Source organism: Sciurus carolinensis, chromosome 15 (genome assembly GCF_902686445.1).
Source record: "Sciurus carolinensis chromosome 15, mSciCar1.2, whole genome shotgun sequence".
Classification (NCBI taxonomy): domain Eukaryota; kingdom Metazoa; phylum Chordata; class Mammalia; order Rodentia; family Sciuridae; genus Sciurus; species Sciurus carolinensis.
The window spans coordinates 75,179,059-75,206,968 of record NC_062227.1 but is presented as its reverse complement, the minus strand read 5'-3'; the positions used below and the strand labels follow the sequence as shown (position 1 = coordinate 75,206,968).

Here is a 27,910-nt window from a genome sequence, read left to right as displayed (position 1 = left end):
TCTTCATGTTCCTGCAGATAACCTCCATTCTTGTGTGGTAGCTCAGGAGCCATGGCTGCTGCCAGTGATGGTCTCAGCAGAAGGCCTTGCTCCCCCAGACCAGGAAACTCCTACCTGGTTTACCAACTGAACTGCCGCAGGCACTGCCCCTGGGTCGGAGTCTCCAAAGTTCTTGAACACAAATGGACCCGGCAGAGGCCTCCCCGATACAATTGAACCTGAGCTCTCTGGGAATTCACTACTTTGGCTCTGGACTGCAGGCGAGCTTGACTCTCCTTCACTCAGGTCTGTAACTGAAGCAAGCCTGGCGATTATACCTGTGGCCGTGCCAAACTCCATCTATATCTTATAATTGGGAATTAATTAAGGGGAACAGGCTCCTTTTCACTGGCAGGAAATATTGACAAACTGCCGGTCCTTCAGTATCACTGCCTTTTATGATATCATCATGACCATAAAGAGCAAACTCTTTCAGAGAACCTGCTGGATATAAGGTGGTATTCTAGGATTCCCAAGACTATGGTTTAGCAGACCATCTGTGACTCTCAGGGGAACCTTAGGTCATGCCAAGCATGAACACACAGGCCTTGTGATGCACTTCCAGAAGAATCTATAGAAAGGGGAAAACATGCTTTTTTATTTTGTTATCATTTAGAACAATTTCAATTAAATAATTTTAGGGAAAAAGCTCTCAGTCTGTAAACCAGAGTTTAAATCAATTATCCTGCACACAGTATGGGGGCTAATGTACACATATCCTGGTGTGACTCTTTATCGTTTTACTTTATTCTGACTCTGCTAAGGAGAGGGTTGTTTCTGTTACAGAAAGGCTGTTCTCTTGAACGCCACCAGGGGGCATTCATGATGCCATGCCTCTGCTGGCCTAAGAGCCCCAGGGAAGAATGCCCTCTAGAATGTGTGCTGTCTGGTGTCAGTACTGGGTGTCTTTCCTGTCACAGTGTTGGGAAGGAGCACATTCACCCCGCCCTGAAAATGGTAAAGGCACAATTAGGTGCTTGATCTTTTGCAAAAAAAACAAATACTACCTCTACTCCCCGGGGGTGTAATCTCTTAATCTTCATGCTGGGTGCATATTGGTCCTGAGGAAAGTGGGACTCTTATTGCCTGATAAATGCAAGGGCTGCCCCCGTTGGGGGACCTGGAAGTATCCCTTTGCCCCATTCCTTCCATGGTTGGAACTGGCTGCAAGTCTTGCCTGAGAACCTCGGTTATTATGCAGCCTGCCTGCCCCACAGTTAGCTCAGACCAACCCTAATGTGGGAGAGGAGGTAGAGAGGCTGAACCCTACCAGTCCCTTGATCACAGGCCCCAGCGGGATCCTGGCATGCAACTTGACATCATTTACTTCTGGCTCTGCAGAGTGACACCATAGCTACCCAGCAACCCTTCCCAGGGCAGATCCTGTCTTCATTCCTTCTTATACCATCTCCTGATCTTGCCCCCAGCTGACACTTGGCCTTAAAGGATGAGCCACCCATCCCTGCCATCTGCTCCTTCTCCACCCAGGCTCAGCACCCTTCCTTCCTCTCCTGTACTTGAGAAGGAGCTGCCACTCATCTCTGGGACCTGCTCCCGACACTGTCAGGAAGCAGAAAAGACGCAGGTAGCTTCAGACCTGCAGGTGAATCCTCGCTCCTTCCTGAACTGACAGCAATACCTTTGGAAAGACAACCTATCTGTGTACTGGGTGTTTGGTTGTGGTTAGTTGTTTATTTTCTAAGAAGACCTCATGCTGAAAAGAGTCATGTGAATATCATGTCTTTAATTAAAAAAGAATTCATTCTCTCAGAAGCTGCTCCTAATTATATTTTGCATTTAACACTGATGTTGCTTCATCTTTGCTTCGATTCTGTGTACCGCAGTGACTTTCAATCTTGGTTGTACGTTGGAATCACCAGAGAACGTTTAAATCTCCCCTTGCCCTGCTGCATGCCAGAGCGATCACATCGGAAGCTTGGAAGGTGAGACACAGGCTTCAGAAGCTGTTGCAGTCCCAGGTGACTCCCACGTGCAGCCACGGTGAAGATCCCTGAGAGTGGAAGAACCTTCCTCAACTGGGTTTACATCATTTGGATTTCAGGAATTTTTCCTATGTTGCAGTATATTTTCTTAATGTAAAAATTATAACATTAATAACCTCTAACCTTTTTTAAGAGTTTATTCTGCCAGACACATTTGATATATTAAAGTGAAGGAAGACTATTTAAACCAAAATGACAAAAAAAATGTGCATTAGAAAAACCAGTAGGATGTCATGTTTGCGAATAACTATAAACCAGCATATTCAAATACTTACAGGAGATGTTCAGAAGGATAAACATCAAAGTTCCAAAGATGATCCCAACTGGAGCATGAACAGGAGGTAGGAAAGAATGGCCTTTTACTTAGTTCTTTCTTAATATTCTTCATCTTTAAAAGTATGTTGTATTTTGAAACTTAAAAGGATGTTGTGTTTTGAAATTTAAAAATACAGATCAATAAGGGAAATTTCTTTGTGATTTGGGACAGTGAGCTAGAAGCAAGAACTTGAGGTTTGCAAACTAAAGCTTATCCAGCCACAAAATATGGGCAACTAGAATAAAAAAAATGGCTAGTTGATGGTTTGGAGAAGCAAGATTCTGACTGACTTGTAAACATGTCTTACATGTAAACATGTAAACTTGTCTCTTTAAAGGTAGCCAAATCTATAAGCAAGAATAAGCAAGAGCAACTGTGTATACAGGAGAATTTTCCAAACTTAAGGATCAGTATATAGAACCAGTAAAAGATTTTGACTCAGGCAGACAGGTGACAGGGAGGGAAAGAAAAGGAGTAAGTCCAGGTAAGAGACCAGGTCACGCAGAAATGCCAAGATTAAACACAACTGAGTTGCTGAACCAGCAATCCAAGGATCATGTGGTCCCTGTCACAGTTCTGGTGATTGGGAGGGAGATGAGGAGACAAAGATTCATTTATAGTCAACATTCATGGGACAAGAGAGATGGGACAGTGCCCAGAGTGTCTTCCCTGTCCACACTCAGCAATCTGGGGCACGGGCAGCTCTCACTGAGGAGATCTGGCCTTGGACAGCCGGACTCTGCTGTGGGACAAGCCAGGATGTCCAGGGAACAGGGATGGAAAGAGTCAGGTTGCTTTCCTCTTGCCAGGTTTGCAGGAGGACTGGGAGGGCCTGGGCTAGTTGTAGAACAATCTGAGAGCTTGGGAAGCACAGAAGCCAGGAGCTCTATGTCTGGGAAGGCCAAGGAGGAGAGCTACGTGAGTCGAACCACAGGGACCCTGCATCCAGCCCGAGATCCAGCCTGACGGACAGGAAGAAGGTTCAAGAACAACTCGAGGAAGCAAAGGTCAGAGTGGGTCTGTAAGTCCCGAGTCTGCATGTGGTCCAAACGTTTCCTAGCCTTACCAGAGCCAGGGCAGATGGCTGCTGGCCTCGTGCAGCTCGAAGTTATGGCAAATCTAGAGGGGACATGTGAAGACCCAGCTCTTGGAAACTTGGGGCAGCTGAGAGCCCAGAGGCACCACAACATGACGAAATGTAGCATGGTATTTTTCAAAGTGACGTTCACTGCCTACCTGGCAAGCTTGCGAAGTTTGCCAATTCCATTCGACCAAATTATGCTAGGTGTGTGTCTGAATATGCCACAATGCATTCCAATTTTATATTTAAATATAATTCATCAATTAAAATATAAATAAGTAAATAGAAAGAAGAACAACAGAGTAGAGAAAGGGAATTGGGAAGGGAGGAGAGGAGAGACAGGGGAGGACTAGGGATTAAAATGGAGAAAGCCATCTTACATGCATGTATGATTAGGTCAAAATGAACCCCACGGTTACATATAACTATAATGCACTAGAATATTTTTTAAATAATAAGAAAAAAAGAATACAAATTCAGGACTTCTTTCCAATCCTGTAGAACCAGAATGATCACAGTACTGAGCCAGGAATCTGGATTTTAATAAGTAGTCAAATAAACCTAGAGGAGACACCTGCTCAGCCTCTTGGTACTCATGCGATGCCTGACTCACTCAGCATTTCTAAACCTCAGGCCTGACGTCTCCTTTACAGCTGCTGGTGGAGCGCATGCTCAGTGAACGGCACCTCCACTTGCTCAGAGAGCAGCAGCAGAATGGGCTCGCCCAGCCTTTTGCCTGCAATAGATTGAAGGTGTGGGTCCCTGCTGTGAGCACCAGGAGCAAGAAGGGACAGGCATAAGCTCCGCCCCAAGAATGGAATTAGTGCCTTAAAAGGTTACTCTTGAGAGTTCCCTTGCCCTTCCTACCACCTGAGGACACAGACAAAAGATAGTCATCCTTGACTATCAAACACCAAATATGACAGTCTTGATCATAGACAAGTCTTTGAGGAATAAGTCTCTGCTGTTCATAAGGCACCAAATCTAGAGCATCTTTGTTATAGCAGTCAGAACCTACTGAGACACTCACACAGTCTGGCTACGGTATGTATTGTACCAATTCTTCCGTCTACTTTGATGTACAACTTGGATTCTATTTTCTAGAATATTCATCTTTTAATGCCTTTATGGAGGTGATTTAAATAAATTCGTACTAGTTTGAAGATCCAACAATTGTTTTTCTCATGAGGAGGAAGCAAAATTAAGGCAACAGAAAACATCTTGTTTTTTTGCCTAGTCTCAATCAAGGGAATATTTCATTATTTCTCCAAATTATCCCAGGCCAATCCCCCTCAAGAGCATCTGCACCATCTTCCACGTTCTCTTCCTGGACTAATGATGCACTAGTAAGAAATCTTAATTTCAGTAATGAACCATTTACTTTTATTGGGAAAAAGTCTAATTTGTAGTTAGTGTATTCTTATAAATATGTAGATTAACTAGCTTCTTTCCAAGTATTTGAGGAAATTACATAAAAGACTGCAGAAATTTGTTATATATTAATTATTTAAATATGCATAAAGTGAGATGTGTGAGAATTGTAAATTAATAATCAAGATGCACGTATCTGGGTGCTTTTCCTTGGGCATGGATCTGAAGGTGAGTTCATGGAGCAGGAAGCACAGGGGCCAGGAAGTTCAGTGGCACGGTTTTCACCAGCTCTGACCTGGCCATGTTCACCTGACTGGGCCATGAACATCCAACTAGTTAGGTAAGCAGTTCGTACGTCTGGAGGGGGATTCTGGCTGAGACTTAGCAGCTGAGTCAGTGGACTGGGTGAAGCTTGTGCAATTGGGTGGTCATCCTCCAAACAGTAGAAAAGCCTGAACAAAAAGGCTGAGAATCTGCACCTGCCCGCCGGCCTTTGTAATGGGACACTGGCCTCCCGCTTTCCTGTTCAGACTGGGACCAGTTCTCCTGGTTCTGAGCCCTCCAGAATCGGGCTGGACCTACGCTGCCAGCTCTCCTGGGTCTCTACCCTGCAGAGAGCAGATGTGGGACTTCTCAGACCCCATAACCTAGTCAGTCAGCTCCTCCGTGAGTGTGTGTGTGTGTGTGTGTGTGTGTGTGTACATAATACATCCTATTGTGGGTTCTGTTTCTCCGGGGAACCCGCACTGATACATGAGAATGTGTCTTAATTTGTAATCTGAAGAGATCACGCAGTTGACCTTCAAGATCGCTTTCATCTGAACAGTCAGTGGATCTGAACATCAGCTCCACCTCTCAACTCCTTCGAAAACAACCATTGAACTACAATTGCATCGTCTTAGTGTAAATATTTAGTGATAGTGTGACTTTGAGGAAATTATCCGGAAAGGAGTTTCCTGATAAAACAATCTGTTTTTAAAAGCCCACCCGTAGTGTCAGAGTGTTCCAGGAACATCCTCTTACGTAGTCAGACCGACTTTACAGGTGCCATCTTGTGGACCTTTCTTTAAATTCGTTGAAGCCTACAGATGTTTGAATGTGAAGCTGGCAAGCTCAACTTCATTATAATGCCATGATGTGGAAGTAAAAGCAAGTACTATGTTTAAATTAGGATTATGACTGGGTATTAGCAATATTTTTAAAAGAATGGGTGATTCCCTCTCCTTGGCTCTGCCTCCAATCCCTTAATGCCTATGTGCTCCTAAAAAAGGAAAGAAAGGAAAACAGAAAAAACAAAACTTCACATCTGCTCATCCACCTGTGGAGTTGCACACAACGTGTTCCCAGACTGTGTGGTTGAGGCGAGTTATTAGGATCCACTGTTGAGAGAGGTGTTTCTCCCTCAATCGAGGCAGGAAAGGCCCAGCTTTCTGAGAGGTCTGTACAAGACTGGAACAGGTTTCATCTCCCTTCTCTGCCTTGATTCAGAGTAGGAAATTATAACCCTGTATTTCCCTATTGGGCTAAGAATTCTCCCTTTATTTCCCATGTAGTTTTTGCTCATTCAGTCAATTATGCATTAAGTGCTATGAGCTAGACACTCTCCTAGGTGCTTATGATACATTAATAAATAAAACAAAGCAAGACCCCGTCCTTGTGAATTGTATGGTTCGAATCTGTAATGTCCCCCCAAACGCTCACGTGTTAAGAAATGCAGCAATGTTCAGAGGTGAAAAGATCGGATTGTGAGGGCCATAACCTTATCAGTGGATTGGTCCATCTAAGGATTGATCATCTGAAAGGACTACTAGGTGGCAACTGTAGGCAGGTAGAGTGTGGTTAGAAAAAGCAGGTTGCTGGTAGCGTGCCTTTAGGGACTATATCTTGTCCCTGGCTGCTGCTGTTGCTGTTGCTCCTCCTCCTCCTCCTCCTCCTCCTTCTTTCTTTCTCTTTCCCTCTCTTTCTCTCTCTCTCTTCTCCTCACCCCTCCCCTCCCCTTCTCTTCTCTTCGCTTCTCTGCTCTGCTCTTCCTCTCTCTCTCTCCCCTTCCCAGCTCCCATGAGCTGAGCGACTTTCTTCTTCCATGCCTTACCCTCAAGGTGTTTCTCCCTTAGAGTTGGTCCACCACCTGCTGAAACCCTGAAACCATGAGCCAAGATAAATATTTCCTCCTCTAGGTTCTTGTCAGGTATTTTGATCATAGCAACAAAAAACTGACTAACACATGGATCGTCCACCCTAGGAGGAGAGAGACATACAACACAAAATAAATCCACAAAATATATAAGAGACTAGAAGGTGATAAGGGCTGTGGAAGAAACAAAAAGTAGAAGAAGGTCAGGAGGACAGGGTGTAGAGGGAGGGAGCTGGCTGGTAGAAAAGGGATGTGATTTTGCACGTAGGACCTAGTTCCAGGTCCTTAGTGAGTTTCATCAGAAAGTGACTGTCCAGGCCACCACTAGTTATGCAGATGTTATATGGTTGGATACGTTTTCAACTGAAAAGCAGTCTAAAAATAGGAAGATGCACTTCAGTGACCACCACTGGTCCTGGCTAGCTTGCATATAGAATAGGTGGACTCTCTCTCCCTGGACTTTACCACTACCAGTCTTCTCTACCCGTCATATTCTTCAGTGTTTCACATCGCCTTTGAAGAAGCAATTCTTCTGCGAACCTTTGGCTTCCTCTGCTCAGCATCACCCGGGACTCTGGCTCCTCCGCGTTGCCTCTAAGGTCAGCATTTCTGCCCTCAGCTGCCCTGATTGAAAGCACAAAATCTCTTTCCTGTTTTGCCACAGTGGTACCTGAGCAAATTCTGTGGCTGATCAAGGCCAAGTTGAGTGGCCTCTCTCAATCTGCTCTTTCATGTAAACTGCAAGAAGACTTCTGCTCAATTTGGACAAGCAATCGGGAACTGGGAGCGTACAGCATGTTTCATACCTTTTTCATAACACCTAGGAAAAGAGATTGATCATTTCCTCATCCCTAAACTAACACTGATTTTTGCTGTAAGCATTCGCTTCTCCTCTGTGAGGTAGCTGGTCTCCTTAACAATGCTTCTCTTGCAGGGAGGCTGGTGTTCCCTGGGACACTGTCCTGCTCAGCTGACGTGCAGGTGTGTCACATGGACATGCCCGCCAGCTCAGATCCTGGTCTCAGATCCCCAGTTCTCAGTCCCTTCCCTTCTGGTACATTGTTAACTTCAGAGACTTTGAACTTTTCCTTCTCTCTGAAGTGGCCATAACCTGTTATATGTAACAACATTAATGCTGACATGGATAAAGAATTAGCCCTGAGGCTGATAAAAGTCCCGTAGTTCCAAAATCTCCACTAATAAGACTGCCCTGCAGTTAAAGGGCTACGACCAACAGTAATAGTCTGTTCACATCCATTATCCAGCAGGATGCCTGCTGCTTTATTGACTGGCAGAAAACAATTCCCATTTCAAGAAACAATAAAAATTAAATTGAGTGTGAAGTCTCCCAAGGTCACTGTCTCTAACCTTATAACACCAGAAATGAGGGCTGTAAACCCATCCCGTACCATTTGATCCAGAAGGAGCTGGAGAGTCGATTTGTGTGCATGGGCTGCAGAGTCCCATCCCACCTGCCTGTGCCCTGCCTCCAGCAGACCTCGTTGCCAGGAGAGGGCAGAAATCTTCCTCCCTGACAGCAACTGCTGTCTGCCCTGCCTGCCAAGTAATGCGGCATGTGTCTGTGCCATCCTGAGATCAGCCTGGCCACCGACACCCTGGAGGGCATTGAGAGTCTTGGCTCGGTGTCCATGGGTCCATCGCTGCGGTCCCCAGCCTCCAGGATTTCCTCAGCCACCAGCTCCCAACCAGGACGCCTGTGGCTCTACTAAGGAGAACTCAGCAAGATTTTAACTACTGACAAATTTACAGTCTAGTCTATCATTTGCAAAGACCCATCTTCTCTTCTGCAAAGACACGTATCATGGGGCAAATATTGAGTGAACTCTAAGATGAAAGGGGAAACTGAAAGGTAATCTATCCAACTCCCTTCTTCCCGCCAGAAATGCCTGAAGTCATCCCAGCTACAATGTTGTTTGATAGGAAGTGTAATCCTAGTGTTCTATGGCACAGCAGGGAGAATATCATTAACTATAATGTGTTATTTGCCTGAAAATATTTAGAAGAGAGAAATTTGAATGTATTCACCATAAAGAAATGATAAAATGTTTAAGACCATGGATGGGCTAATTACCCAAGTTGATCACTACCCAGTGTATGCATGAACCAAAACATCATTGTACCTAAATATTTGCAAATATTAAATGTCAATCAAAAATGCATTGATTTAAAAATCTATTCCAGTTAAAGGTAACAGAATTATAGAAAGAAGAGAAAATGCTCTGATAAAATAAATAGTAAATTTGATGAAATCCCTATCAAAATCAAAGCTGGTTTTATTGTAGAAATCAACAAGTTGACTCTAAAATATGTGGTTTTTTACAAAGCAAAAGACATAAAACATTCTGAAAAAGAAGAATGAAACTGGAAGACTTACACTACCCAATTTCACAATGACTATGAAGTCACAGAAAATAAGAGCGAATCGTATTGGTATAAGGATAGAAGCACAGATCAATGGGACAGAATTGAAAGTCCAGAAATAAACTTCTACATTAACAGTCAATTGACTTTTGACAAAGGTATCGAGACATTTCAACAAATGGTGCAGGTATAATTATATAGCCACATGCAAAAGAAAATGAACAGACTTTTATCACACACCATACATACAAATTAATTCAAATGGATTAAATATCTTCCTATATACTTCTACAAGCACATGTAAGAGAATATTGTAGTGTCCCTCCGTTGGGCAAAAGACTGTAAAATACAATACCAAAATCATGATCCTACAGAAAAAACATTAATTGTACTTCAATAAGATTTAAAAATTTTCACTTTAAAAAAATAGTGCTTAAGAAAAATAATTGCAAATTATATACTTGATAGAGGCATTGCACCTAGAATAAAGAACTCATGTAATTCACTAATTAAAAAACAATTCAACTTTTAAAATAGGTAACGAATTGGAACTTACCTTTCACTAAAGATTGGTTTCTGAAAATTGAGTTGTTGATGAGCACATTATTATTATTACTCATTCAGGAAAGAGAGATTAAAACAGTAAGCACCACTACACCCACTGGGATGGTTGACACAAATCAGACAGACATGGACAAACAGCTCTTCACATATTGATGTGGGTGTGTAAAATGGAGCAGCCACTTTGGAAAATAGTCTATCAATTTCTTAAAATGTTACACAAATTTACCGTACAAGTCAACAATTCAACACTGTTGCTTTTCTTGTGTACAACTAGCTTGGACATGGGGTAAGCAGCTCGGAATCAAGACCCAGACTCCGGGAATTGGGTGGAAGCAAGCTTACGGCAAGCAGCTTGAAACTCGTTTATTGCGGGAGCAGTTATACATTTTATAGGTTTCCTGCCCGATCACAATGCACCACGGGGGATCGGACCACCAGGTTCCTATATGGGTTCCCTTGGAAACACTGATGTCAATTTGGGGAGGAAGTGGCATGTCTTACTAGTTGACTGAAGCAGAATGCTCCACCCTGCAAGTGTCCCTGCTAGGCCTGAACGTGGGAAGGTTTTCCTAACACACTGAGACATTCACAGCTAACAGTCCAACATCTGATACCCACAACACCCAGGATTTTACCCCCCAAAATGAAAGCATCCATGTACACATACACATGTGCATAAATGTTCATAGCAACAATATTCCCAGTAACCAAAAACAGGTGAATAGATAAACAAAACATGGTGTCCACAAGATGGAATACTACTCTGCAATAAAGACGACGAAACTACTGATTCACAGTACAACGAGGATGATCCTCAAAACTGTACGCTAAGCAAATGGACCTAGAGACAGAAGGCTATACATAATATGGTTTCATTTATCTGAAATGTCCAAAACAGACACATTTATAGAGACTGAAAGCACATCAGTATTTGCCCAGGCTGAGTGGGGTTGTAAATGGGCAGGAGGTCACACTGAGAGGGTAGAAATGTTCCCAGATTGGATGGGGTGATGTTTACCCAAGTTCACGTTTTTACTAACAATAAGTGCGTTACATGTTTAGAATGTGTGGACATTGAGGTATACAGGTCACATCTTGATGAAATCATTCAATAAAAACTAAGATGTAAAATCTCCATGTTATATCACAAATATTATATTAAATATAAATGTTTCAAAGATAATAGAATACTCCCAAAATGTTAACAGTGGTTACCTCTTATCTATGGAATTATGGAAGATTTTTATTTTCTTAGTTTTATTTATCAATATATTTCAAAAACATAATAATGAACATATATTCCTTTGCTATCAGATTATAAAATATTTTCTTTTTAAAGGAAGACATGAACTCCAGTAAAAGTTTCATAGGAAAATAGGAATATAACAGCTTCCTCTAAAATTCTAGTGTCTCGTGACACTTTTGGTAATTAGTTCTACAAATTGATATAATATCTATTCCCAGAAATATTTTTCAAGACTCAATTTGCCCCCAGTGCCACTTACCCTGCGGCAGAATAAAATCTGTCCACATAACCTGCCCTCCACCAACCCAGTTCCACCCTCCTTCCATCTCGGGACTCCGCTCCTGGCTGAATCCAGCCCACATGTTGGCTCTCGTGGGAGCTTGAACCATTAGTCACCACCCCACAAACCCTCTGAATTTTATGGAAGTAAAGGGAAAGTAAGTCAATGTAGAATTCTGCTGGTCTCCCGGGTCAGAAGTTCAGAGAGGGCAAGGGATGGAAAAGAGAAACCGGGCAGTTGGCAGGCCCTACTTAACATCAGTAAACCCGGGAATCAGGGATCAACTTGAGGTGTTGATTCGCTTACAGCAATCTGAGGTGAGCAGATGTGTGATGAGATAATTGGGTCCTGGGGGTTCCACTCCCATGAATGGATCAATGTCTTTCTGGGGAAACTGGATTGGGTCTCACAGGAACAAGCTGGTTCTTGCAGAACTGGATTAGTTTGCATGAGAGCAGGCTCTTCGAAAGCAAGGTTACCCCTGGGGTTTTGCCTCTTGTGTACACATCTGCTCGCTGTTCTCACGCACACACACTCCCTCCACGAGATGCCATCCACCATGGTGCCCTCTCCACAAGCTGAGCAGGAGCTGTGTGCCATGTCCTTGGACTTTCAGAACTATAAGCTAAGTAGACCTATTTTCTTTATAAATTCCAGCTTCAGGTATTTTATTATAGCAACACAGTATGAACAAAGACACTGCTCTGCTCCCTACTTCAGTCTTTGCCTCATTTCCTCCCCACTGTAATGCCTGGTGCCTTAGTAGCCAAATCCAAAGATGGGTAACTTTCCCCCATGACATCAAGGGAGACCAGACTGAGTGCAAAGCACGTGCTGAACTCTCCTGTGAGTCCGGTGGGAACCTGATAGAACAGCAAGGCTGGGCTCCCTGGCTACTGCTCCCAGGCTCCCCTTCTGACGCAGCTGTTCAGCACTGGCCTCTGACACTTCCCTCCATAGCCTGCCCTGCCAAGGCCACTCTGCTCACAGTGTGACTTCATTAGCTCAAGCAGATTGCATCAGAGCAGGCCGTCAAAGGCCAGGTTGTCCGTTGACACATAAAAACTTTAACATCCGGAAGGACATCGACTTCCGGCTGATCTTAGCCATGCACAAGAGGAGGATGAGCTTGACCTTGACCCCCTAGACCTGGCTGATCCAGAAGAGGCTGGCTACCTGGGCAGCCCTTGGACCCAGTGTCCTCTTTTCCTTCTTTCTTGACATGCTCCCGGCAAAGGAATGTAACCCCAGACCCCACACCAAGTGCCAGAGTAAACAGTCTGGGCTGTTTTCAAAAGGAAATAGGCAGAGCCAGAAAACCCAAATGCACACAAATTGCTCACTCCCAGGATAGAGGAGCACCAGAAACCAAAGCACCCTCTTTATGGCAGCCTTACAAGCAGAGTAAAACTTCACCAGACTGTAAAGCTTTTCTCACCAGCTCGTGGTCTGCACAGGCGCACAGGACTGCAAACCTACCCCAGGTAAGATCGGCATCACTAGTGGTTCACGGGATGTGTCACCACCTGGCACGCCAAGGCTGGGGCAGCAGGCTCATGTGCGTGACCGCAGTTCACACGCCCAGGGCCTGGGTCCAGCCAGATTCAGCCGCCAGGCAGCCGCAGCAAGCACTCCGACATGATGATCATTTTGTAAACCAAGAGCTTCTAGTCAAACGTGCAAACACATCGCCATTATGTTGTGGAAAGAAGACAGAATCCGGATCCTTAAAGACCTTCCTGTAAACCCCGAATTTTCACACACTCCCCACAGACTCTCCTTGACTCCCGTCTGCCCATGCAGAGGCTCTCTCCCGCCAAAACACAGGGTGCTGTTGGGACTACGACACAATGCGACGCCAATGTTTGGGTCACTAAAAAGTGCCGCATGGAGGTATCACATCTCATTTTGAATATATGTTTCACAGGCTTTTGTCCAAAGGCAGAAAATGAAGAAAAATCTTTTCATTTCTTATTTGCTGCTTTTCCTCAATGACTTGCTGGGCGTTGACAGACATAGTGATTTATTAATGCTGATGAACATCTAATGTGGAATTTTTATATTAGACATTAAACTTCTGTAAACAATGGCACCTTTCAAAAGGAAAAAAAGAGAAGAACCTGGCAGTGTTTGCTTGCTAACAACTGACATCAAGTCCTGTAGGTTCATTAACCTAAAACCTTCCCAGGCACAGGTGGAGGACTCTGTCCACTTGTGAGCTCTTGGCATCCCCAGAACCATCTGCAGATTCATGAAGATGAAGTTTTGGTGGTAGGATGTTCACGATTTCCTAATTCATGAACTAAAGTAATATGCCAAACACAAGCTGCTCTAATTCTCTAAATTATTAAATGGATTTTTTTCCACACTTCTTAGGAAGGCACGGTATTTAATTTTAAAAATAATTGAAAAAAATTAAAACTAAACTACCTCAATCAGTCATATTTTTAACTTTTCTGAGAACAACATCAAAAAAATTTACCATTTCTTTCCCCTCATGAGAATTTGATGCTTCTTTAACATGACTTGTCACTAAAATCAATAGTGCTGGGCTCCCAAAATAAATAAATAAATACCTAGGAATAAATCTAACCAAGGAGGTGGAAGACCTCTACAATGAAAATTACAGAACATTTAAGAAAGAAGTCACACAGATGAATAGAAGACCACCCCGTGTTCACAGATAGAATTAATAGAATTAAAATGGTCATACTTCAAAAGCACTATAGGGATTCAATCAACCCCCATCAAAATACCAATGACAATTGTTTGCAGAAATGAAAAAAAAAAAAAAAAGCTCAAAATTTTACTTGGAAGAATAAAAGACCCAGTTTCAAGATGGGAGAATAGAGCAGGTCACTTTCCTGGCTGCTCCGTGGCATGAAACCAAGAAAGCAGACAGGCAGCTTTTCAGCAAGGTAGGTGAACAAAAACGTGGGGGGGAAACTCTACTGTAATTTAAAATGGGACCCTCAAAGCAGATTGGGGACTCAGGAGATAGGATGTAACAAAATAAGGAAGAAATCCCCAGTGCCACAGCCACCACTGCAGCCAGAGGCACCAGCCAGAGTGGCCCCTTGCAGTGAGGGACGAGGGAATTAAAGGAACCACATTTTTAGGAGGCCTCAGGCACCTCTGGGTACAGAGAGTTTAGAGATCAAAAACACTGCCTGATTAAACTGAAGGGTGCACTGCACAATAGCCCTGTAAGGGGAGAAAGCTGGCATCTCTCCAGGCTGCATGTGGGGACAGAGGAAGGAACTATTTTGCAGGCACAGTGTGGGACCTGCAGCTGAGGGAGCCAATTCCTGGCAAACCTGAGTCTGGCCTGAAATACAGACCTGGCAAACCCATGCTGCATGACATACAGTGTGCCAAGGTGTTGAGGAGAAAATAAAAATTGAAGAGGGTTTACATAGGGAAGAACTAGTCGTGGAAACCCACCTGGCTCTCCCCCTCCCTCTCCCCCTCCAATATTGCTGCTTTCAGGACCAGCTGAGACATGCCCAGTTGGGGATTTGAAAGCATGGGGACAGGAGAGATTGAGTTTGGAGACTGAACCCAAGACCAAGAAGCCTGAGGTCAGCAGGTGACATATTAGACTAAAAACTGGCTCCTCCACCACATGAGTGGAACCCAGAGGAGATCCCTGGGGTGCAGTCTTGGTGATTGCTGGGCCCTGGAGATATGCTGATTTAAAATCTCCAGACCAATTGGTGCTCAGTGAATGCCAATTGTCAACCTAAACCTAAACCCCACCTCCAGGAGCTCCACCTACAGGGTTACCTCCCTCACCCTAGCAACCCCATCCTGAGGGTGGACCAAGCATCATACTCCAGAAAACCCCACCTAACACTGCTGAGAGGGAAGCTGAGAATCTTCTGAACTCCAACATAAACAATTCTTTAACTATTTTTAAACTTTTCATCAAGACTTTTTTTCCTTTTTTCTTTTCTCTGCTTAATTGTGACCCTAATGGTTCATGAATATTTACACATATTAATATTTGTCCTTTTTTCATTTCCAGCATTTTTGAAACCAGTTATTTTTCATGGATCAATGATTTGAGGACTAGGATGATTCATTAGTATTTTTCAGTTTTGTTTTTTATTCTCTTATATTTATTTTTTAAATTTTTACTTTATATATATTTTTTTCTCTCACCATTCACCATGATTCTCTTTCTCTCTTTATTTCTGCTGACAGTCAATCTCTATTGTTCTCCCTTTCACACATCCTTCAATTTTTTACTTCTGTGTTCTCTCCTCCTCCCTCATAATATCACATCCTACATCACTTCTGTTTCTCCCACTCCACCATATAAAATTGTAAACTCTTTTGCAAACTTACAGTTTTTATTGTTGATATCATTTCTGTTTATTATGCTAACACTATAGACATCACATTTGGTTTAATGCTGGATATTGTTTGCATTGCTTATTGTTATAATTTCTTTCACCCTAAATGGTGAGGAACTGGAAACCTCCAGGGAAACTATGAGTGCACAAGGTAGAGACTCTACTTCCTCACACCCATACTGTTAGATGGGTAGAAATGCAACAATATTAAAAAGCAAGGGAACAAACTGCCCCAAACAACCAAGATACCTCAATAACAGAATCCATCACCAGCTCAGTAGAAGAAATGTCAGAGAAGGAGTTTAAAATGTACATAGTTACATGAATCTGCAAAGTAAAGGATGATGTAAGGACTGAAATCAGAGAGAAAATGCAGGAAGTAAAAGATCACTTCAATAAAGAGATAGAGATTATGAGAAAAAAACTGAAAGAAATCCTCAAAATGAAGAAATAAATAAACCAAATTTAAAATTCAATGAAAAGCATCACCAAAAACTAGACCACGTGAAAGACAGAATTTTAGCAATGAAGACAGAATATAAAATCTTAAAAATAAAGTTGACCATGGTGAACAGATGTTAAGAGACCATGAACAGAACTTCCAAGAAATGTAGGATAACCTGAAAAGTTCATATTTAAGATTTATCTAGATAGATGAAGGTTCAGAGATACAAACCAAAGGAATATATAAGCTTTTCAATGAAATAATATCAGAAAATATCCCACAACTTAAAGAATGAAATGGATAATCAGATACAGCATATTTATAGGACCCCAAATATACAAAACTACAACAGAAACACATGAAGCCACGTTATTGTGGAAATGCCTAACATAGAGAATGAGGATAGAATTTTAAAGACTGTCAAAGAAAAATGACAGCTCACATTTAGAGGGAAACCAATCCAGATCGCAGTTGATTTCTCAGCCTGGACCCTCAAAGCTAGGAGGTCTTGGAATAATATATGTCAAGCTCTGCAAGAAAATGGATACCAACCAAGAACACTGTACCCAGAAAAATTAAGCTTCAGAATTGATGATGAAATAAAAATCTTCCATGATAAACAAAAGTTAAAAGAATTCACAACTAGAAAGTCTGCACTACAAAACATACTCAACAAAATATTTCATGAAGAAGAAATGAAAAATAACACTGAAAACCAACAAAGGGAGGAAGTACACTAGAAGAATATTCAATCAAAGAAGAAACTGATGCAAATTAAAAACCAGAAATCAATCAAAATGATATGGGATAACAATCATTTCTCAGTAATAATAACATTGAATGTAAATGGCCTAAACTAATCAATCAAAAGACATAGACTGACAGATTGGATTTAAATACAAGAGCCAACAATATATTTCTCCAAGAGACTCACCTCATAAGCAAAGTCATCCACAGACTGAAGATAAACTGGATGGGAAAAACCATACCATTCACATGGATCTCATAAACAAGCAGGGGTTTATATCCTCATATCAGATAAAGTGAACTTCAAGACAAAGTTAATCAGAAGGGACAAAGAAGGACATTTTATACTGCATAAGGGAATTATACATCAAAAAGACATAATAATCATAGATATTTATGCCCCAAATAATGGAGCATCTACATATATCAAACCAACCCTGCTCAATTTCAAGAATTAAATAGATCACAACACAGTAATACTGGGTGACTTCAACATGCTTCTCTCACCACTGGATAGATCTTCCAAACAAAAACTAAATAAAGAACTTGTAGAACTAAAGCATACAATTAATAAATTTAGATTTAAGAGACATATATAGAATATTTCTTCCATCAATGACTAAATACACTTTCTTCTCAGCAGTACATGGATCATTCTCTAAAACAGACCATATTTTAGGCCACAGAACAAAAACATAGAGATAATACCTTGCATTCTATCAGATCATAATGGAATGAAATTAGAAGTCAATGATTTAAAAAAAAATAGAGGCTACTCTAATACCTAGAGATTAAATAATATACTATTGAATGACTAATGGATAGAAGAAGAAATCAGGGATGAAATTAAAACATACTTAAAGGTAAATGCAAATTAAAACATGCTTAGAGGTAAATGCAAATAGCAGTACAACATATCAAAATATCTGGAACACTATGAAGGCAGTTCTCAGAGGAAAGTTCATTTCATTGAGCTCATTTATTAAAAGGATAGAGAGTCACCAAATAAATAACCTAACTTTACATCTAAAAGTCCTAGAAAAAGAAGACCAAACCAACATCAAAAGCAGTAGAAAGCAAGAAATAATTAAAATTAAACCCAAAATCAATGAAATTGAAAAAAATCCAAAAATTGATGAAACAAAATGTTGGTTCTTTGAATGAATAAAATTGATAAACCTTAGCCAAGCTAACAAAGAGAGAGAGAAAATTCAAATTTCTATAATCTGTGATGAAAAAGGAAATATCATGACAGACACTACTGACATACAGATGATAATCAGAAACTATTTTGAAAATTTATACTTTAATAAAACAGAAAATCATAAATATACCAATAAATTTCTAGAGGCATATGGCCTATCCAAATTGAATCAGAAGGACAGAAAATTTAAACATACAAATTTCAAACAATGAAATTGAAGACACAATCAAAAACCTACCAACCAAGAAAAGTTCAGGACCAGACAGATTCTAAGTCAAGTTCTACCAGACCTTCAAAGAAGAATTAACACCAATATTCCTCAAATTATTCCATGAAATAGAAAACCTTCCAAACTCATTCTATGAAGCTGGTATCAACCTGATACAAAAGCCAGACAAAGACACATCAAAGAAAGAAAACTTCAGACCAATAGCACTGATGAACATAGATGTAAAAATTCTTAATAAAACTCTGGCAAATCACATAAAAAATATTTAAAATACAATGTACCATGATTGAGTGAAGTTCATCCCAGGGATGCAAATTTGGTTCAACATACAGAAATCAATAAACATAATTCATCACATCAACAGACTTAAAGACAAGAATCATATGATTATCTCAATAGATGCAGAAAAAGCATTTGACAACATACAACATTGATTCATATCCAAAACACTAGAAAAACTGGGGAGAATAGGAACATACTTCAACATTGTAAAAGCTATATATGCTAAACCCAAAGCCAACATCAATCTAAATGGATAAAATTTAAAGCATTCCCTCTGAAAACTGGAACAAGTCAGGGATGCCCTCTCTCACCACTTCTATTTAACACAGTCCTTGAAACTCTAGCCAGAGCAATTAGACAGATGAAGAAATTAAAGGGATATGAATAGGAAAAGAAAACTCAAACTATCCCTATTTGCCAATGATAAGATTATATATTTAGAAGACCCAAAAATCTCCACCAGAAAACTTCTAGAACTCATAAATGAATATAGCAAAGTAGCAGGACATACAATTAACTCCCATAAGTCAATTGCATTCTATACATCAGTGATGAATGAATTGAAAGAAAAATTAGGAAAATTATCCCATTCACAACAGATTCAAAAGAAAATAAAATACTTGAGAATCAATCTAACAAAAGAGGTGAAAGAACACTACAATGAAAACTACAGAACATTAAAGAAATTGAAATTGACCTTAGAAGATGAAAAATCTCCCATGTTCTTGGATAAGCAGAATTAATATTGTCAAAATGACCATAATATCAAAAGCACAATACACATGTAATATAATTCTTGTTAAAATCCCAATGACATTCTTCATAGAATTAGAAAAAGCAATCATGAAATTTATTCGGTAAATTAAGAGGCCCAGAATAGCCAAATCAATCCTCAGCGAGAAAAGTGAAGCAGGAGACATAAAAATACCAGACCTTAAACTATACTACAGAGCTACAGTAACAAAAACAGCATGGTATTGGGACCAAAATAGACATGAAGACCAATGGTACAAAATAGAAGACACAGAGACAAACCCACATAAATACAGTTATCTCATACTAGATAAAAGTGCCATAAACATAATTGGAGAAAAGATAGCCTCTTCAATAAATGGTGCTAGGAAAACTGGAAATACATATGTACCAAAATGAAATTAGATTCCTATCTATCACCCTGCAGAAAACTCAACTCAAAGTCAATCAAGGACCTTGGCATTAGTTGAGAGACCCTGTTCCTATTTGAAGAAAAAGTAGGCCCAAATCTCCATCATGTCAGCTTAGGAACCAAATTCCTCTACAAGACTCCTAAAGCACAAGAGGTAAAATAAAAAATCAATAAATGGAATGGTATCAGACTAAAAAGCTTCTTCACAGCAAAGGAAACAAGCAAGAACAAGAAAAGAGAAGCTACAAAGTGGGAGAAAAATCTTTGCTACCTGCACCTCAGATAGAGCATTAATCTCCGGGATATACAAAGAACTGAAAACACTCAACACCAAGAAAACAAATAACCCAATCAATAAATGGAAAAGTAACTGAGTACACTTCACAAAAGAAGAAATATAATTGATCAACAAATATATGAAAATAAAGTTCAACATCTCTAGCAATTAGAGAAATGCAAATTAGAACTATACTGAGATTTCATCTTATTCTGGTCAAAATGGCAATTATCAAGAATACAAGTAGCAATGAATATTGGTGAGAATGTGGGGGAAAGGTACACTCATGCATTGCTGGTGGGACTTCAAATTGGTGCAGCCACTGTGGAAAGCAGTGTGGAGATTCCTCAGGAAATTCAGTATGGCACCACAATTTGACCCAGTTATCCCACTCTCTATATATACCCAAAGGACTTAAAATCAGCATACTACAGTGACTCAGCCACATCAGTGTTTATAGCAGTTCATTCACAATAGCTAAGCTATGGAACCAACCTAGGTGCCCTTCCATAGATGAATGGATAAGGAAAATGTGGTACATATACACAATGGAATATTACTGAGCCCTAAAGAAGAATGAAATTATGTCATTTGGGAGTAAACAGGTGAAACTGGAGACTACCATGCTAAGTGAAATAATCCAATCTCAGAAACCAAAGGCCAAATGTTTTCTCTAATATGCAGATGCAAACTCAAAATAAATGGGGGAGGAGGGAAGAATAGAAGTCCATTGGATGAGACAAAGGAGAACGAGTGGAAGGGTGGGGGGATGGGAATAGGAAACATAGTAGAATGAACTGAACATAACTTTCCTATGTTCAAATATGAATACACGACCAATCTAACCCCACATCACGTACAACCACAAAAATGGGAAGTTATCCTCCACATATGTATGGTGTGTCAAAATACGTTCTACTGTCATGTATAATTAGAGAGAACCAATAAATTTTTTTAAAAAAAGAATAAGAGACCCATAATAGTCACGACAACTCTAACCCAAAAATAGCCACGTTGGAGGCATCGCAATACCTGACTTCAGATTATACCGCGAATCGACAGTAAGAAAAACTGCCTGGTACTGTCATTAAACAGACACACCGACCAACGCGCAGAACGCAAGACGCGGAGACAGACCCGCACATCAACACGGGATCTACATCTGCGGTCATCGGCACTTGCCAAGGGCCAAAAACACACACTGGAGAAAAGATGACCTTTGTAACTAATGGTGCTGGGGAAACTGGTTATCCACGTGTGGGTGAATAAACTGACGAACACGAGTGAACTCAAAATGGATCAGCGACCTCGGAATAGCACCAGAACTGCGCATCTCCAGGAGAGAACGCAGCTTCTGGACGCAGGCACAGGTAACGACGTCCTCGGCAGGACCCCCAAAGCTCAGGAAGTAATGTCCAGAGTTGATAAATGGGATGGCGTCCAATTAAAAAGCTTCTACACTGCAATGAAAACAATTAGGAATGTGGAGAGAGAATCCACAGAACAGGAGGAAAATCTTTGCTATTTACTCTTCTAACAGAGGATTCATATTTAGAATATATAAAGAACTCAAAAACTTAACACCAAAAAATCAAACAACCCGATTAATCAATGGGCAAATGAAGTAGACATACACTTCTCAATGAAGAAATCCAAATAACCAATAAACATATAAAATAATGTTCAACATGGTTAACACTTAGGGAAATGCAGATCAAAACTACGCTGCGATCTCCTCTGACCCCGGTTGGAAGCGTGGTCATCAAGAGTAGACTATCACAAACGCTGGAGAGAAGTCGAGAAGAAAGGAACGATTTTGCACTGTTGGTGGGACCGCAAATCAGTATAAACCCTGAAATCAATGTGGAGCTTCCTCAAAACACTGGGGATGAGACCACCACAGGACCCAGCGACGTCCTCAGGATTCATCCTGAAGAGCTGAAGTCATCTACCCTCAGGAGACATTCAACCCGTGTTCACAGCAGCGATTCACAGTAGCCCAACAGTGAAACCAGCCCAGGCAGCCAAGAAAATGCGGTATGTATGCACGTGGAGTTTTATGCCGTCATAAAGAAAATGAAAGTGTGGCATTTGCACGAGATGGATGGAACTTGAGAACGTTGTGTTAAGGAAAAAAGCCAGACTCAGAACATCGAGGGTTGTATGTTTTCTCTCCTACGTGGAACTAGAAAGGAAAAGGGAAAAAAAGAAAAAAAGAAGGGGAGGGGATCCCCTGAAAATTGAAGGGAGATCAGTAGAGTTGAGGAAAGGAGGCAGAGGGAGGGAGGAGGGGAGGAAGAGAGAAGTCCTGGGAATGACTCTGGCTGAATTACAGGGCTATTCAGTGTGCAGGTACAACGCATAACGATGAATCCCACCATGGCGTACAACTATAATGCACCAACAACCAAAATACAAGAAGAGCAACAGAGCCAGGCGCAGAGGCGCACGCCTGTAATCCCAGCAGCTCGGGAGGCTGAGACAGGAGGATCGGGAGTTCAAAGCCAGCCTCAGCATCGGTGAGGTGCTAAGCAACTAGTGAGGCCCTGTCTCTAAATAAAAGACAAAACAGGGCTGGGGATGTGGCTCAGTGGTCCAGTGCCCCCGAGTTCAATCCCCCCCAAAAAAAGAAGAGTAAAATAATAATAATAATAGTGCCGGCTCATCTGTGGTCGGAGGCATGATGGCAGCAATTCCTTCCCTCTCCCAGGCTTTTCCCACGGGTTCGCCCTTTCTCCTACCTAACCACTGCTTAGGCGGCGAGCTCATCCTTGCTAGTCTCCTTGGTCTCTTAAACTCATTCCCACACACCTCCAGCCAAACCTCAGCCACCTGAGGAGCTGCAGCCGGCCAAGACCCTGACCAGCACCGGGATTAGGCCAGGTGCTTCCACCAAGAGGGAGAGGGGTGCTGGGCACAGGGGAGCCGAGTGGCTGAGGTCCCTCCGAGTCACCTGGCGGTGTTGAGAAGACGCACCTACACAGACGTCTACCAACAGAGAGACCAGGAGTGGATCATCTCGTCAAAGGCAGAATTCCCATGGATTTATGCCAGCACTTCACACCCAGTCTATGGAGATGGTGCCAAATGCCTTCCCAACTTTTACATTCCATTTTTCAATTCGTTTGGTATATTACCTCATGTGTGGTTTATTATGTCTGATTCTAAAATATCCTGAATTCATGAAAAACAAAAGAATTGGTGACCAGCTTAGGATGTTCCTCCGCAGGGAGCAGCTAGTCCTCGACTCTCCTAAAGCACCTGGACTTAGGTCAGGGTGGATGGCAAGCAATTTGGAGGGAGGGGAGACACACAGTTCTACCTAATTTGCTGTTTCAAAATAAAACAACCGTAACCACGTAAGAAAAGAGTTGGCAGTCAGAATGTGAAGCTTTCAAAGTTGCAAAGTCGTGTTCTTTGTTTCTTAATCTGTATAAATTTCCACTCTTCACAAAAGGCTAGATTTCTTTTCCTTTTAGCCTTATTGTCTGGCAGTAAGATAGTCCCCAAAATAATAAACCAGGTCTCTAACACAGGGGTGCTTCTTTTTTCCTGACAGGGGTAGGGAAGACAACTTGGTTATATTTTTACGTAGCTGAATAGGAAGGCCAAGTGTTCTGGCGACCCCCTCACCTGAGCATTGTGTGACGCAGTCCCAAGAAACTCAGAGAGGCAAAAGGCCCCAGCCTCCCTCCTCAGGCAGGGCCACCCCAGCCACCACTCACCCACGTACACACAGCCCGCACCAGTCATGGTAGGGAACAGGGATCCCCAAAGAAAAGGGATCAGCAGAAGCTTGGCCAACCAGGTCCTGGGCGTGGGAGCATCTTCACAAAGCAGACTTCGCCAGAGAAATAGCATGAGTTTAACATTTCTCAAATGCTATTTGAAACCAAATTTTTTTTAACTGTCACTCTCTGCAGTTCCTAGATTTGAAATCTGACTTTTCGAGAATACAAAAGGGAATTGGAAACAGTTCGGCAGTTTTCATGTTGATCCAATAAGATAAGATTTCCCAGAACTGCGGCAGGAGGAATTCGGACTGAACCTGCGGATATGTGCCAGGATCCGGGAGCCACTGTGATGCAGAACAGGGAGCCAGAGAAGCACCCTGGGCTGCAGGTGGCCACACTGACAATGGCAGAATCTGCAGCGGCTTCATCATGATCCTCCAAGGAGCTAAATAAATATTCCCTTTTGCAGCAAGAAGCAAGAAAAGATGAAAAAGAAGATTCTGGCTGGCTAGGAGAGGCTGGGATTTTTTTTTTTTTCTAATTTTTAAATTAGAGTGAAAATCTATTTTTGCTCCTTACACAGGTTTGGCTTGTGGAGGGTGTTTCTTTTCCTCCCGGACAACTACAGTCAAGAAACCACCATGGCTGGTGTTCACTGTGAGGTCTGCCTGCACAAATGGAAAAAAAATTTTTTTATATCATCATGGGGTCAGGTCAAAATTTTGGGGCCACCTGGAACCAAATGCCATCCCCCATTTGAGATTAGAGAATGGGACTCACAGGTTCGTTTTTGTCCTATTTCGCATTCCCTCAGTGCACAGCAGAACATCAGAGAGCCCTCTGTGGGTGCTTGATTTGACGGGTGGCTTCCGAGTGCAGACCAAATTTTTTTTAAAATTCCCAGCTTCCGCAAAAACCAGGCTCTTTTTCATCTTTTCTTGACATTTTGCTCCTAAAATTAGCTTTTTGATGAGAAAATTGCCGTGAGTCGTTCCAGAGCTAGTTAAAGGTGAGGCAAATGCCTGGGATTGAAATTGAGTTGATTCTTCTTTGCGGCGCTGATTGTGCCTGGTAATTGGACATTGGAATTAGAGCTGCCGTGACCTTTCACAAGAAGAAGGAGAAAAGCTCTATTCAATTTGCTGGAATTTTCTCCATATTTAAAGCACTTTTTTTTCTGAATGAAGTAATTTACTCTTCTTTTTAAATGAGCAATCGCAAGAGGCCTGTTCTTCATGTTGTCCTGTACATTTACTCGATAATGCTAGTTCTTAAATCAATAGAAACCAATCTGTTTCTTGCTTTCTTATCAACTTTTCCTCTGCTCTCAACCTCCCACCGCCTGCCCTTCCTGAGTCCACCATACTCAGAAGTTTCTGGAACCTGGCGCGCAGGAGGCAAGCCTGACCTTCCCCGCCTTGCTCTTCCCTGTCTCCCCCAGGAGCCCCCAGTTCGGGTTCTTTGGCCTGGGTCATTTCTTCAGGGATGTGCTAGGGCTGCTATTTTAAAGTCGGGGAGATTCCTGGCTCCAGCGCGGCACCAAAAGCAAGAAGGCAACTTGACTTCTGCCCCCGGAGCACTTGGCTCACCCAGCTCGTCCTCACCCTCTCCGTCTACTTAGCACCCTGGCTGGCTGCCGCTCGGGGTCCAGCCACACTGGGGTACTTAAGTGCAGTACCATGCTGTCCAGGACAGGGGAACAGCCCTGGGGCTTGCGGCCCTCTTTGGAGGACAGAGATGGACGCAGCATGAGCAAGCAGGAGAGAAACGGTGAAGGAAACCAGCGAGGAGGTGCTGAGCCATGAAGAGCAATAAAGAGAAGGTCCCGGAACCAGCGGGAGCTTTGAGGGACCTTGCTGTGAACACGGTGGAGTAGAAACACCAGGCCAACGGGCGGCCCAGGCAGGTGGAGGTCGGGACGGGGCTGGAAGCCTGCCTGGGAGTCCTTCCCACGGGGAGATCTGGAACCAGGAGAAGGAGCTGCAGGGACAGGAGTCGCGGGCGGGATAGGAAGGAGCCTGAAACCTGAGCCAAAGGCACCTCAGCACCTACAGGCCAGCGAGAGCCGGTGACAGGAGAACCAGAGGCGTTTCCAAGACAGCGCCGTCAACTGCACCCCACGACGGGAAACTCAAAGTGGGGAAGAAAGCAGGTTGGTCCGTGCTGGTCAGCCGTAAACCCTGACGGGAGCACTCTCAAGCGGGAACAACGGGGGACTGTCCTGCGCATGGAGCCAGCCAGACTGGTGCTTCAGAGAGCGGGCTCCGGAGTCAGACGGCCGAGGCCCACGTCCCAGCAGCTGGGCCCGTCTGCGGCCAGACGTGGGGCCGGTCCTTCAGTTCAGTGCGTCTGGGTTCCCTCCTTTATAAGACGGATGCTGCTAATACCACACTCCTGTTGACTCCAAGGTTAGGCTACAAAAGACGCCAGCTTCTGCTTTTCTAGCCCTCTCTGTTTGTTCTGGCTCCCTGTTTCATTCACTCTGAGAGACGCCAGCAAGGGATTGACCTCTCTGGCCACTGACCTGAGCTGCCATGAGCCATGTAGCTGGACAGTGGAGCCCTGAGGTCAGGCTAGAGCTCCAGCTGACTCTGCAGCCTTGAGAGACAGCCTGAGCCCCAAGACCCAACGAAACCAAGCCTGCACTCCTCGCCCACAGAAGTCCGCGGAATACACGACTACTGCCTAACCTGCCGAGGGTGGGGAGGCCGCACCGGCAGGTGGGAAGCGGCAGGCTCAGTTAAAACCCAGTGCGGAGATTCCAGAGCCTGCCGAAAGAGAGACGGGTGGAAGGGAGGGGGAGCAGATCTGTATGTGACCATAGAGTTCCATCCTCTCAGAAAGTCCCTCTGTTGTCTTTCCAAAGTCCCAAATCCAAGGTAGAACTTTAGAGTAAAGGATCTTCCAATTCCACCTGTTTAGATTCTGACCTGCAGGGTGTTCGCAGTAAGGAACAACCTCCAGCCACTCACAAATGTACATTGACAAACAGAGACATTGCCCCCAAGGTCTTTCTCATCTAAGTAGGAGAATCTACCTAACTCATTTTGTCAGTTCCCATGACTCTAACACAGTTCTCTTTAGAATATATATACACAGGGGGAGAGAGACGCACACACGCACACACAGACGCATATTCTTGTTTATGCAAATACTTCTTACGTTCTTTTAAAAAATTAAAATTTACTATTTTTTTTTACAACATCAAAGCTGTCTTGCATGAATCACAATACAGACTTCCCCAAAACCTGAAATTGGACTTAAAAAGTCAACACGATTGACCCTGAGGGAGAGGTCATAAAAATAGTTCAGACATATTGACCGACGGCATATGACAAGTTTGCGTGGCTTGGGGAATGTGGCAGCTGAGCAAGCCTGTGTGCGGCCCCGCCTCCCTCTGTCCTCCCTGCAGCTGCCCGTTGGTTCACTGCCCCAGTCCCCACAGCATTCGAGGTCTGTAAAGGATGAGGCCCTGGGACTCTAAGCCAGTTGCCCTGGATCCAGTTATTTCTACAACTAATCACCCATTTAGTGTCCTCCAGAAGCGGTATGGAATACCCTCTGGACAAAACTCTGTTTTAAATGACCTCTGAATGACCTCCCAATCTACATTATTCAAGTAAGGCAAAAACTTGAAGGACAGATGATGGCAAAGTGGCTATAGGAAGAGGAAACTTGACCAAAAAGTAAGGCACTGTCAAGAAGTGTCCCAACACTGGCTTCATTAGCATTCCAAGCCTCTGGAGTTAGCGCAGAGCTCAGAGCCAGATAGAGACTCCACTCCTGGGAAATGCATTAATTCTGAGTTTTAATTCTCTGATTTGAAACATGGTGGGTTTTTTTTTTTTTTTTTTTTTTAAAGCCTCGGGTAGCTCTAATTTGCTCTGAGGAATCTATGCCTCTTACATATGAAATTTTCACTCAAACAATTTAATTTCCAAATAATTTCACAGGGAATTTGAGTATGAGCTTATAAGGTGTTGCACAAGATATACATTTTAGTCATTAATGAGAAAGTCTGGAGAATTTATATCCTAAGTTCAAATAAAGATA

The 27,910-nt window shown here is 42.7% G+C and overlaps 1 long non-coding RNA gene across 1 annotated transcript in view; it reads right to left on the bottom strand.

Moving 5' to 3' along the window:
- Window positions 1-1,710: 1,710 nt before the first annotated feature.
- LOC124965218 (uncharacterized) overlaps window positions 1,711-27,910 on the bottom strand; it is an 84,654-nt gene continuing 58,454 nt past the window's right edge. The window contains exon 7 of the long non-coding RNA XR_007105124.1: window positions 1,711-2,050. This is a non-coding gene — a long non-coding RNA (uncharacterized LOC124965218). The remainder of the gene's footprint in view (window positions 2,051-27,910) is intronic.